Source organism: Natator depressus, chromosome 9 (genome assembly GCF_965152275.1).
Source record: "Natator depressus isolate rNatDep1 chromosome 9, rNatDep2.hap1, whole genome shotgun sequence".
Lineage (NCBI taxonomy): Eukaryota > Metazoa > Chordata > Testudines > Cheloniidae > Natator > Natator depressus.
This window is the reverse complement of record NC_134242.1, coordinates 10,347,315-10,359,054: the sequence shown is the minus strand read 5'-3', so window position 1 is coordinate 10,359,054 and position 11,740 is coordinate 10,347,315. Positions and strand designations below refer to the sequence as shown.

Sequence of the window (11,740 nt, the reverse complement as noted above, 5' to 3'; positions counted from 1 at the left end):
AGATACTGGCTCCTACCCTACAGGTCTTCCCCTTAAAGTACTACATTATGGGCCTACTTTTTATAAGTCTTTTTTTGTTTTGTTTTTTTTCTCCTTTTTTTAGCTCCAGCTTCTCCCATTTTCAGACTGTCATTTTAACCCATCAAACAGACACATTTTGACTTGCACAACAAAGAACCAAGTTATCAACATTCACAGAAACTGACATTTTTAATTCAGGCTTCATTATGTCTTTGATTTATGACAGTGAGCTACAAAGAGATTTAAAAAAAATGTATTATTTTTTTCTTTTAAATCCAGCATTGGGATGTTTATCTTTCTTTTAGTGCTCATATTTCCCTTTCTACCTTTATTCTTTAGTAATATATAATTAGCATTATCAAAACCATCAGCTATTATCCAATGTGACTTTTGACCTTTGTTTTTACCTGTCTAGCATTTTTCAAAATAAATTACAAGAAGAATTTTAACAAGATATTTTAAAGTTATACAATGAAGTATGATTAATTAAGCTCACTAGTACTTGTATGCATAAAAACCTTCACTGTGGACAAGTTGTATAGAGATTTAATGAAAGATTAAATAAAAGTACATTATTTTTAATGTTTGATGCTGTAAAACAAAAATGACAAGAATTAAAATTTAAATAGAAAATTGAAAATTAATACTTCTATAATCTATATAATATGTATTTTACAAGAGAAATCTTCATATGAAGTTATAGCATTTTTCAAGGGTTGTCACTGAGTTTGTAAAAACTAGTTCCTATAAAGCATAAGAGAGAACATCCAGTATAACTGTAAATGTAGGTTGAAGTCCATGAGCTGTGCTGTGCTTATGAATTACTTGAAAATAAAGTTTTCAAATGATTATATATGAGAAGGTTGGTAACTTGACTAGATGTATGAAAAGTAAACAAGTATTTACATCATTCTTAAAAGCAAAATTCAATCTGAAAATGATTTTAACTCCAAACTAGATAGCTGTACAGGCAGTGGCCAGAGTAACAGGAACATTGGGCATTCAGGCATAACTATACTAAGGTTTTTTGTGAGAGTTATTGTCCTTATACGAGTCAACAGTTTCTTTTTTGTGCTTGGATAGTTATGTATTTTGGATACTGATTTTTGTACTAATCCAGTAATTTTGTGAAGTTGTTAAAAAGTCAAATGTGCAAACTAATGTTTATATGCATCAATATATAATCTATACATAACTATTTTACATTGTCTTCTTTTCTCTCTTTCTCTGTCTCTCTTTCCTTCTGTGTAGCAGTTATGTAAGAATTCTTGAAGGATGCTTCAGACACATCACAGCAGAATATTCCACTCAGTAGTTAGATACTACTTTTGCTATAGCAGTGGAAAGAAGTCTAGTAGTAGGGGACTGTATGTGTGATGATAACATTAACATGTAGCCCACTTCACTCTGGTACTACTTGTTTCTGTATTTATCAGACATTCCTCCGTGCTGACTGATGGCTGTCATTCATTATCCTACTTCTGTTATGGAGACTAAGACCTTCCTTTAAGGCTCTCAGCACTGCTGTTGATGTCCATATAATAGGCCATTTTTACTGAAAGTCTATATAGAGCAGCAAATTAGTAGGTTCTTTTTGCAATCATAGGACAGTCAGTATGCATATAGCATATGCAGAACTAAAGACATTCTGTACATTGTGCCTGGGGCTTGGTAGCACCGTGTGGATTAAACTCAAAGCTGGTTATCTGGAAACACTGACATTGGCAATAGATGGGCTGTTGGTGCTTATGGCAGGATTTCTACGTAGATCATTATTCATTGTATTATTAATAGCTACCATTTTGCTGGTTGTTTGTTTTGCATAGCAACAACAAAATGGTGGCCTAGTCTCAAGCTGAGAGAAAAGGGAAAATGATGGTGCATTGCACCTTGTTAAAATAAATGGTTTAATTTATGTAAGGATCAGGCACAAGGGGAAGTTCTCCTTGTTCAAAGTTTAACACTCAGGCAATGGTGGCACCTGTCAAATACAAATTCCAAATACACTTCTGGTGATTGTTGCATTTATTTTTCACTTCGTAGTAATTTTGTTTGTCTTTCAATATGTAAGCATATTTGGTGTGGAACCAGGAATGCCCCATTTTAATTTGTTAGTCACTCAGCTATGTTATCATGGCCAACAGGTCAAATGCCCATAGAAACATGTTTGAATATGATCTTTAACTACAAATTGTAGTTTCAGTGGGTCTAGCATTCCAACATAACGTTCCCAGCTGGTTAACTAACTGTGCCCTGCTTTCAGCACTTTGCTTCTGTGGAATAATTGTATATTTTATTCATGTGTTTTCCACTCTCCCTCCAAGAGCATCTCTCCACTCCCAATATAAGATATTACTTGTAATTAAAAAATAATACTTCACTCTCAAGGCACTCTTCAGAGGTGGATAAATATTATTATCCCCATTTCTCACTTGCGGAAATTGAGGCACAGAGGTTAAGTGACTTGTCCAATGTTTCATTTCAATTTGGTGGCAGGGTTGGAATAGAATTTCAGGCCTCCTGACTCTCCTAGACTTTTTAAAGCACCTCACCATGACTTTAAACTACCCAATGCATAATTGTTTGCTATAACTCAAGGCTATTTTTTAAACTGTATTGGAACCACCACTAACACCTACCTCCAATGGATGACCCTCAATTATAAGTGACCATTTTAAACTATCACAATCTCTTTTCACTTGCGGGATCCAATCTTACTGCCATTGCAATCAATGCCCAAACTCCCATGGAGTTCAAGGGAGCAAGATCAGGCCCTGTTCCTCACTCCTTCAGTCCAACTGGCTGATTTATCTGTCATTCTGTTGAAGAAGTTTGGTGTGAAATATTGGCCACGTTATCATTTCAGGAAGACTGGGACATGGAGCAGGCCGGCAGTCAAGAGAGACCAGCTGGGGATTTCTGTGTGCCGCAAATTAGCACATGGAAACGTTCGCACCAGAGACATCCTCCCCTATTTCTGGCTTCTCAATTACTGTGATGATTCTGTCAGGTTTCTTTCCTCCTGGATTAGGTCAAGTCCTCTAGTCCTCTTTCTGCCTATGCTGTGGGGAGGAAATAGAGGATGCCAAGCCAGACATCTCAGCCACTATCCCTGAGTTTTTCCATGAGGAACCTTAGAGTCAAAGAGAGGGGGGGAAATAGATCATGCATAGCAGATTGGCCCTGAAGAGAGAGTTGGGCCTGGAGAGACCAAGACATGGGGAAGAGAGAGAAGGAAAGATCTTCCTCTCCATACCTGGACACCTGCAAACAATGTCCCAAATCATATAAAGAGCAGGGAAATACCTTAGTCTCTGAACTCCGTCCCCTAGGCTTCCCCAATTTAGCTGCACCAGTTGAGAAAGTTTTACTTGTTTGTTTAAAGTGGGAGGATCTACATCCTCCAGGGATAGTGACTTCCATCCACAGACTGACTTTTGCTTGTCCCTTAAGCAATCTTAAGAGACTTCCAATTTTATGTTTTGTTCTGTCTTCTTCAGGAATCTGGCAAGTTATCAAAGTGCCACATCTAATAATAGCAATTAAAAAGCCCCATCTCTGCACTTATATTGATTTAAATATTAGGTTCTAATAACCCCTCATTCAACTGTTACATATATTTTCTGAATTTCTTTCTTAATCTTGCTGATTATCAAGATTTGTGTGGTGGCTTTTTACTTTACCTCTTTGATTCATTCACTGATTCCACAAATCTGCCTGTGATATCACAGTCACTTTGAAGGTAATTTTGATGCGAACAAACACCAGATTGTGACTGCACTGAAGAAAAGAGGGAAGAGAAGGAGAATAAGGGAGGCAAGTAGTTAGAGCAAGAGAATGGGAAACAAGGCTTCCAGTCTTGGCTCTGCTACTGATTTGTTGTGACACTAGGAGCAAATCTGTGTACATAGTTGGGTTTCAAAATTAACCCAGTTAATATTAGTATAAACAACTCTGAGATTTTTGAATGACTGAAGAACAAATTATTATCATCATCAGAAAGAAGGAAGCTTTTATTTGTTATATGATTTGAACAGTATCTGTATTGTCCTTTAATTTCTGAGGAAATAGAGGCTGGTTCTGAGGTGCTTAATGAGTGTCTCTCCTACTAATTTGTCACTCTCTTTGGGTATGTCTACACTGCAGTTAAACATCTGTGGCTGGCCCATGTCAGCTGACTCACACTCATGGGGTTTGGGCTTTGATGCTGGTTAGTTGTAGTGTAGAGGTTCAGGCTTGGGCTAGAGCCCAGGCTCTGGGTCCCTCTCCCCTCATGGGGGAGGGTAGATTAATTATTTAATCCATATATTCCAGTTCGATGTAGATGACAGTTAGAGATGAGGTGGTCTAAAGGTTTGGGAGATGGGTCTATTAAGAGGCACTATCCAGAGATCACAGAGGATTTCCAGTTTCTAGAAGGATGAGAGGTCAAGCCTATTGTCCCTAGGGCAAGTCCCACCAGATTTTCTGCTACTGGAAACATTCTCCTAGACCCACAGATATGCTCCCTTTCAGTCTACCTGTCAGTTGCTGTTTCCCAGCTCAGGATCAGGCAACTGAGCAGACTGTGGGAGAGCTTTCCAAAGAAACAAAGGGGAGTTAGGGCCCCAACTGCCGTTGACTTTCAGTCAAAGCTCAAATCAAAGGGCAGCAAAATGAAACCCAGGAGGAGTTGACCACCTCGCTCCCCTTTGTGTCTTTAGAAATTTCCCCCTATATGCTTGAGGGTGGGTGAGAAAGCACATTGAGTGTTAGTGGGAAGTGACAACCAACAAGGAGGGAAAAGGTTGGGTTGAAGTGTCTTGTGAGAGGATAGAGCAGGTGATCAGGTCAGGTTTCTTGTAGGGAGAAGGGAAGAGATCAGTACTAAGGTGAAAGTTATGATGTTTTGCAGGGGGACTAAGGTTCTAGAGCTAACAAATCAACCATTTCCATTTCCTCTCTTAGTAGCACACTCTACATTTCTCTTGTCTGCTGCAGCCTCCTTTGTTAGCAGCAATGCACCAAGTAATATAATCACCATTTGTTTTTGCCCCTCTAATTATCCATTCAACTTGCTGCTATGGATTTCTGGTCTTCCTGCTTGTTTGTATTGTTTCGTTTTTCAGTATAGTCTACCTATTGTATACTGTTCTTTCCGATCAGCCAGCCCATTCAGAAGAAATCCTCCCATGCTAGTCTCTGAAGTTTGGAGAGAGTTAAAGAGGTCAACTGAGCCTTGTTGATTTGTGTTATGTTGTTTCTGACTGGGGGAAAGCAAAAACAGCCCTCTTGGAATTATTTAGGGGAAATATAGTCACTTGTTAACTGATATGTTCCTTTGCACAGCTTGAACTCTGCAAAGCTTTGTTAAGAAACTAAGAACTACTGGAACGACAGCTGGTCCCTGCATCTTTCTCATTTGGCTGATTATGAAAATAAGGCTAGCTAAGAAATTCAGATCCGGTTCTGATTCCTCCTGCTCAGCTTCCATGTGCAGAGTTCAGATTAGGAGTTTTGATCGGGGACCATCTTGGGGTGAACATCATGTAAAACTTTTCCTTCGACCAGGCTCTGTAGAGTTACCCACTTCTAAGTGTACAACACTCAAGTCATGCACCTATGGGAAGCAGTGATCACTGAGGCCGCACCTGTGCCCCATAGCAGAATTGAATGTTGGGTGTGAAGTTGTGAAAGGAGCATCAGCCCTAACCTGCTGCAGGTACTCCCTCTGCTACTTCTTTTATGCCCGTGTTGCCCATGTTAGCTTTAGTTTTCTTGTACAGGAAGCCTGGTTGAAATTTTCCAAATGAAAGTGTTTTTAATTCAAAATTACCTTTTTTTAAAAAAAAGCAAAGTTATTCACAAAAAATTGTTGACATTTCAGAAATCTTTTCTTTTTTGTGGAAAAAATCCTGCTTTAAAAAAAAAATAACCACCTAAAACATATTTATAGAAAACATTATCAAAAGGTTATTGACGTTTTTGATTGACCAAAAACCCAGTTTTCAGTAAGTAATGAGAAAGGTCAATCACCATTTCAATAACATTTGGATAATATATTTGATAAAAATAAATAATTGTTTCAAAATAATGAAATATTTTGCAAAAATGAAAAAATGCTTCAATTTCAGACACTTTAAAGTTAAACTACTTTTAACTTTCAATTTTATTTATTTACTTATTTGCTAAAATAGATTTTCATTTTTCAAGCAGCTTTACTGTAGAGTGCGGAGTTAGCTTTAGTTTTGTTTTATGATTCTGGTTAGTGTGGTGGTAATAGTTTGGTTTTGGTTAGATCCGTACTGTTGGATGGTTCTGCAGGTAGGTTCCCATGGCTACTGGGCTTTTAACAGTTACCCACATTCAGGGTTTATTGTTGGGCATGTGTCACTCCAATAGAATTGCTGAATCTGGTAAGAAAACTGGATTCAGATGATGCCTTTCTTCCAGTGGCCTGGTATTTGGCACTGACTCCTGTACCTGCTGCTGGGAAGAGGTCACGTACTAAGGAGATGCACTGTTTGTTCTCACTTCACTGCTCCTGTGAGGAAAAACTGAGAGCCTTAACACTGTGTCCTCCAAATGGAGGAGATTTTGAAGGCCTCACTGTTTGACGCATGGTGTCCATTTGACCATTTGAGACAATACTTGGAGCTTTGCAACTGTCCAGCAGAAAGGAAAGTTGAGGGCTGGAATCAAAAGAAGTTTGGGTCTGAATGTGTTTAAAAAGCCCAGATATAAGGACTCAGATCTACCTATCCCCTCTTGGTAAAGGGGAGGCAGGATAAAACGGAGGAGATACTGTGGTCCTTCTGATTCCCACTTGGGATCCACAAAAAAGTCTTGGAGGCTCAGGTTCAAAAGAAGAGATTCTGCATGTGGGCAGTGCCTCAGTGCTGCCCCCCATGGGCTTGATGGCATTCATTGTCAGGACCTGCCTCCTGAGCATACCCACTCTCTTCTTATCCAGACGAGGAATAGATTAGGCATTGGAGGAGTAGATCGGGTCTGGAATCCATTTCTGTCTCTCTTCCACTGCTACTGCTCCTGCCTTTTCAGTTTGTCCAGGCAAGACGATCCATCTCCCGTAATATGTTTATTGAGAAGTCCAGAGGTATAATGATTACCAAAGACGTGTGTTTAAGGTTCCAAGTTTTCGGATTAATCTGATTTTTGAAAGCCTGGCCAAATCCGTTTGAAGACTTAACAGTATATATTGGTTTAGCAAACTCTCCAGAGACTTGTATTTTCTGCTTCTAATCTTTTTATCTCTGTCAAGTCTGTCAGCTTTGCACCTCTCCTTATGTTCCCATTGGGGAGTAGGGCATAGCTGATGACAGGGAGTGAGGGATCAGGATTAAATACCCCAAAACACAGCTTTCTATCCCTAAGTGATGGTGTTGAACAATTCTTCAGTCCCTGATCTCCCCTCCCCTTCCCCATTAAATTTATTCCCAAACTGGAAATCTAGGATATACCTTTATGAGGGGGAAAGTACATCCTGCAAGCATTCCTGAGTGCCCTTTAAAGAAAGCTTTAGTTTGACTGTTTTCTGGCTGAGTGCCAGCATTGTGTGTTATGTTCAGGAGAGGAAAGGATCAAGCAGTGATGCTTACACTGTAAGAAACTGGGCACATAAAAAGGACAGCAAGCACACCACACAATTTGTTAGGAAAGATCTGCTTCTTAAAGTAAATAGATTAAGTTCCTCCCTGGTTTAATGCCATCGACTAGATATGAATTTGTCTCAAAATGTGCTAAAACTAGTAGTTCTGTTTATGTCAGTCATCTGAGGTTGCTCAGCGTAATGTGGTATAAAACCCTTATAAACTGGGTTTACAAAAAATAATTTATGGAAGATTGACTGGTATTAGCTGTGTATTGAGAGGAAAAGGGAGCATGAAAGAATGTATGGTGGAGGGGATGAGCACCCCTTGAAATCTGATGAGTTTGAATGTAGCACGTTGTACATAGAATATGGAACATGGAATAGAAATTTTTGAAAAAAGGCCCTTGACCATGCTGGCTTCTTATTGGGCTTTTCCTGTGTAACTAGAAGATCTTAGGTTTGATCCTCTATCGTGGTCTGGCCACTTTGTGGGATAATCTGTACACAGAGACATCTTACCTGGCCTAGGGAGGATCAGCCCAGCCTCAAGGTGATCTTACAGTGCTGTAGAGCCAAACGGGCTTGTAAGCATGTAACTCACCAGCCAGGACACACCCTGCTGGCTGGGCTGGTAGTGGCTGCTCTCCTCCTTTGGTGCCCTCTGTCAACAGCCGCTTTGGCCCTGTGGTGGTCTGCCTCTTCCTGAGAGTTGGCCCTCTGGACAGATCACTTTTAATCCTACCCCTACTGGGGAAACCCAGGTTCAACATGCCACTAGTCTGGCAATGTCACCCCAGAGATTCAATCCAACTTCAGGCTTTTGGGCCTGTCAGCCCTTGGTTCCAGTCCAGGGACCCTCTATAAAACAGATAAGTTGTGTTCATTCAGACCCTCTGCTGTATCTTACTGTGGCCTGCAGCTAAGTCTTTCTCGCAGTCTCTTCACTGGCTGACTCTTCTGCAGGAGCCAAAAGAAAGGGGAGCCAAACTAATTGAGGAACCAAAAGAAACATAAAGGTCCTGTGCCAGGCCTATCTGCCCTAAGAAGGCTCTGACACTTAGGACTGTCTAGTAGGCTCTAGCCCCAGTGGATCCTTCCTTCCAGGCAGCTTCTGGATAGTCTCTAATTAAACTCTGGCTCCAGACACACCTTCCTTTCCAGAGCTAGCTCAAGACGTCTACTCCTTCTCCCAGTCAGCCACCACTGAGCTGGGATTTCTTCTTTGTCTCCTCCCTCCAGGCTTGACATCTACTGCAGGTGTAGTGAGATGTGGCTGATTGCACCCACAGGCTCTCCTTAACTCCTTCAGGCCCCATCCCATCACAGGGCACTTATGCCATAGGCTCTCCCAGCTGCTGCCCTAGAAAAGAAAAGGACATGCTCGGGTCATCTCTATGCTATGTCAGTCCTGTGTTTTCAACCCCTCTTGTGATGGTCATCACATGGCATAGGTTAAAACAGCTTTAACACTACACAAGAGAGTGGTGTACTGCACTGCGCAGCACCAGAATCAGTGAAGAGCTTTAAAGTTACTCCTCGACCACTTCCCTTACCTGTATTCTCTGCAAATCTCACTCAACATTCTGGCCATAAGCTTTAGGCTGCATTTATATTCATGGTACTGTTTGTCACAGTCCTTAACATGAAAGCTCTGTCTGGTCTCTACGCTGAAAACTCCTTGATGTTGGGTACAGCTGTTGAAGTGGGAGTCCTGTACCAGCCCCATTCAGCTCTTTTCCCTCAACCATAAACTGGTTCCTGCTTTATCCTCTCCTGCTCCATTTCATTGCTGTGACCCTGGGGGCACCTTCTAAGCCAAACTGGCTCCTGATACCTAACTGCTCCAGCTCCCACTTGCTTCACTAGTAGAGAGGGAATTCCTGAACAAACAGCTGCTCATGCAGACCCTTGCTACACCTTTACCTCCTTGCTCTGTGCCTGAGACAGAGACTTGTCTGCAACTGGTTCCTATTCCCTCTCTCCTCTGGCTCAACTTCCTGGTTAGGAAATGTATTTTAGTTCCCATAAAATTAATTCAACAAAACATGATAACTAACTCCCTTTGAGAATCTGGGACAGAGTCCCTTTCTAGATTTTATCATCTGTAAAGATCTACCACTAGGAGAAGGAAGGTGGTATCTTTTTTGCCAGATGCATTATGAGAAGTCAGATCAGGGTATATAATTAAGGAAATGTAGTTGTGAGTATGGAAAATGTGACTGCCAGTTCATGAAGATGATGGCTGGGGACTCTCTATAGGTGTCTATAACTAGAGTGAAACTGCTTCTCTTTTTGACCATAAGTATGTTTTTGACTGACTTCATTTTTGGGGGGGTCCAACGTTGGATCCTCCTATAGTTATATTTATTTTCAAGTGTGTGGGCACATCACCTTGTACAAAGTTTCCTAAATCGCTTAGGATTCTAAATAAAGTTACATGACAGCTGTGTGAATCTGCTGGCCAAAGCATCCCTGCAAGGAGAGTACTGAGGAAGCAGTTAGTGACTGCATAGGTGTCTTGCACTTTGTCGATGGGTTGATGAGGAGGATTCAGAACTCCCAAACCCATGTAGGGTCGTCTGCACAAGGCCCTTTTACTCAGCTTTGCCAAGGGATCCAAGATTTTGCCCCAGGAGAATAACATTGTAAACTTATACCAGGGTCACCCATTGTCAAACCCTGGAAGTTACCACCCCTCAACTTCACCAGTTACCTCCTGATCAAGAAGTTAGACCATTCATCCCTTCTTCTAAAACAGCGTCCATGTGCGGCTTTGAGCTCATACTCCATTCCTCAAGAATAGTTCTTGTCAACAGCATTATAAATTATTAACATGTTGTGGGTAGCTTATAACACATTCAGTTTTATTTTCTTCCTGAGCATATTAGAAGAAAACAACTCACTACTAGGACCACCGAGACTACCTGTAGTTAAAGGCACGGCAAACCTCTTCAACTGTATTCTGCGGCATTCACTAAACCATTTTGAGTCCACTACCTTTTTGCTTGTAGATTAAATCTGTGTATATTTCAAGGGAAATTCAACTTCACCAAAGTTATTTTTTAACTACAGAGAAGACTTTGCTTTTTATTAAAGAACAAAGAACACTCCAGAAGTTAGACTGACACAAGTGAGTTAGCTTTGTATAACATAGATGGCATTTATTTTTTCAGAAATATTTTTCTACTCCTCTTTTCAGTTTGTTTATTTGTGACTCTGTCCTATCCCAGCACATTCCCACCTCTTATATTTTGCGTTTTTCTGTCTTCCCCTCTGGTCTCTCTTTCATTCCATGATACACAATCTGCCCTAGGAGGAACATGAGGGTAAGGAGGTGAGGTTTGAGTTCAGGTCAAATTTTTGAACTATGAAATCAGAATATTTTAACAGAGTTTAAAGAACTTTGTCTGTACCTAGTTAAGTATACATTTCTTAGGCTACTTACAGCACTCACTGTTTCTGATAGTTAGATAGAAAGTTAGATAACGTTCATTAGGAGTTTAAATAATACCTACAATTACACTAGAAAGTTCACAAAAATGCAAGAGAAATAAACCTTAATGCTTCAAGAGATACATTAATTGCCAGCAAGGGTCCAGAAGGTTCCCGTCCATATGATAGAATTATGCATCTTGTTTTGTATACTGTTTGAGAGTGGAGTGGGGGAGTTCACCTTTCAATTAGGGCCATATTAAGGCAATCTGGGATGGTAGACCCACCCTACATAGGGCCCCCCATAACCCTACCTCCATATACTGATCCCAGCCCTGCAGCATGGCATCTGTCTTCCTTGGGGTGGCAGAAGGTTCCGATTTAAGATGAATAGGGCCATTTACACCTCTTGGAGCTATGGTTTTAAGCTGTCTGCATACTCAGACAGGCTTGTATGCAGTGTTATAGCCATGTTGGTCCCAGGATATTAGAGAGACAAGGTGGATGATGTAATACCTTTTACTGGATCAACTTCTGTTGGTGACAGAGACAAGCTTTTCAGAGAGACATGAAGAAAAGCTCTGTGTAAGCTCAAAAACTTGTCTCTCTCACCAATAGAAGTTGGTCCAGTAAGAGATATTACCTCACCCGCGTACTCAGACAGGCATCAGTTACAGGTAGGTCATGTTTTCAAGC

General features: G+C 40.7%; 1 protein-coding gene across 7 annotated transcripts in view; it reads left to right on the top strand.

Moving 5' to 3' along the window:
• Positions 1-11,740, top strand: part of SOX2 (SRY-box transcription factor 2) — a 400,076-nt gene that overhangs the window by 295,688 nt on the left and 92,648 nt on the right. The window lies entirely within an intron of this gene.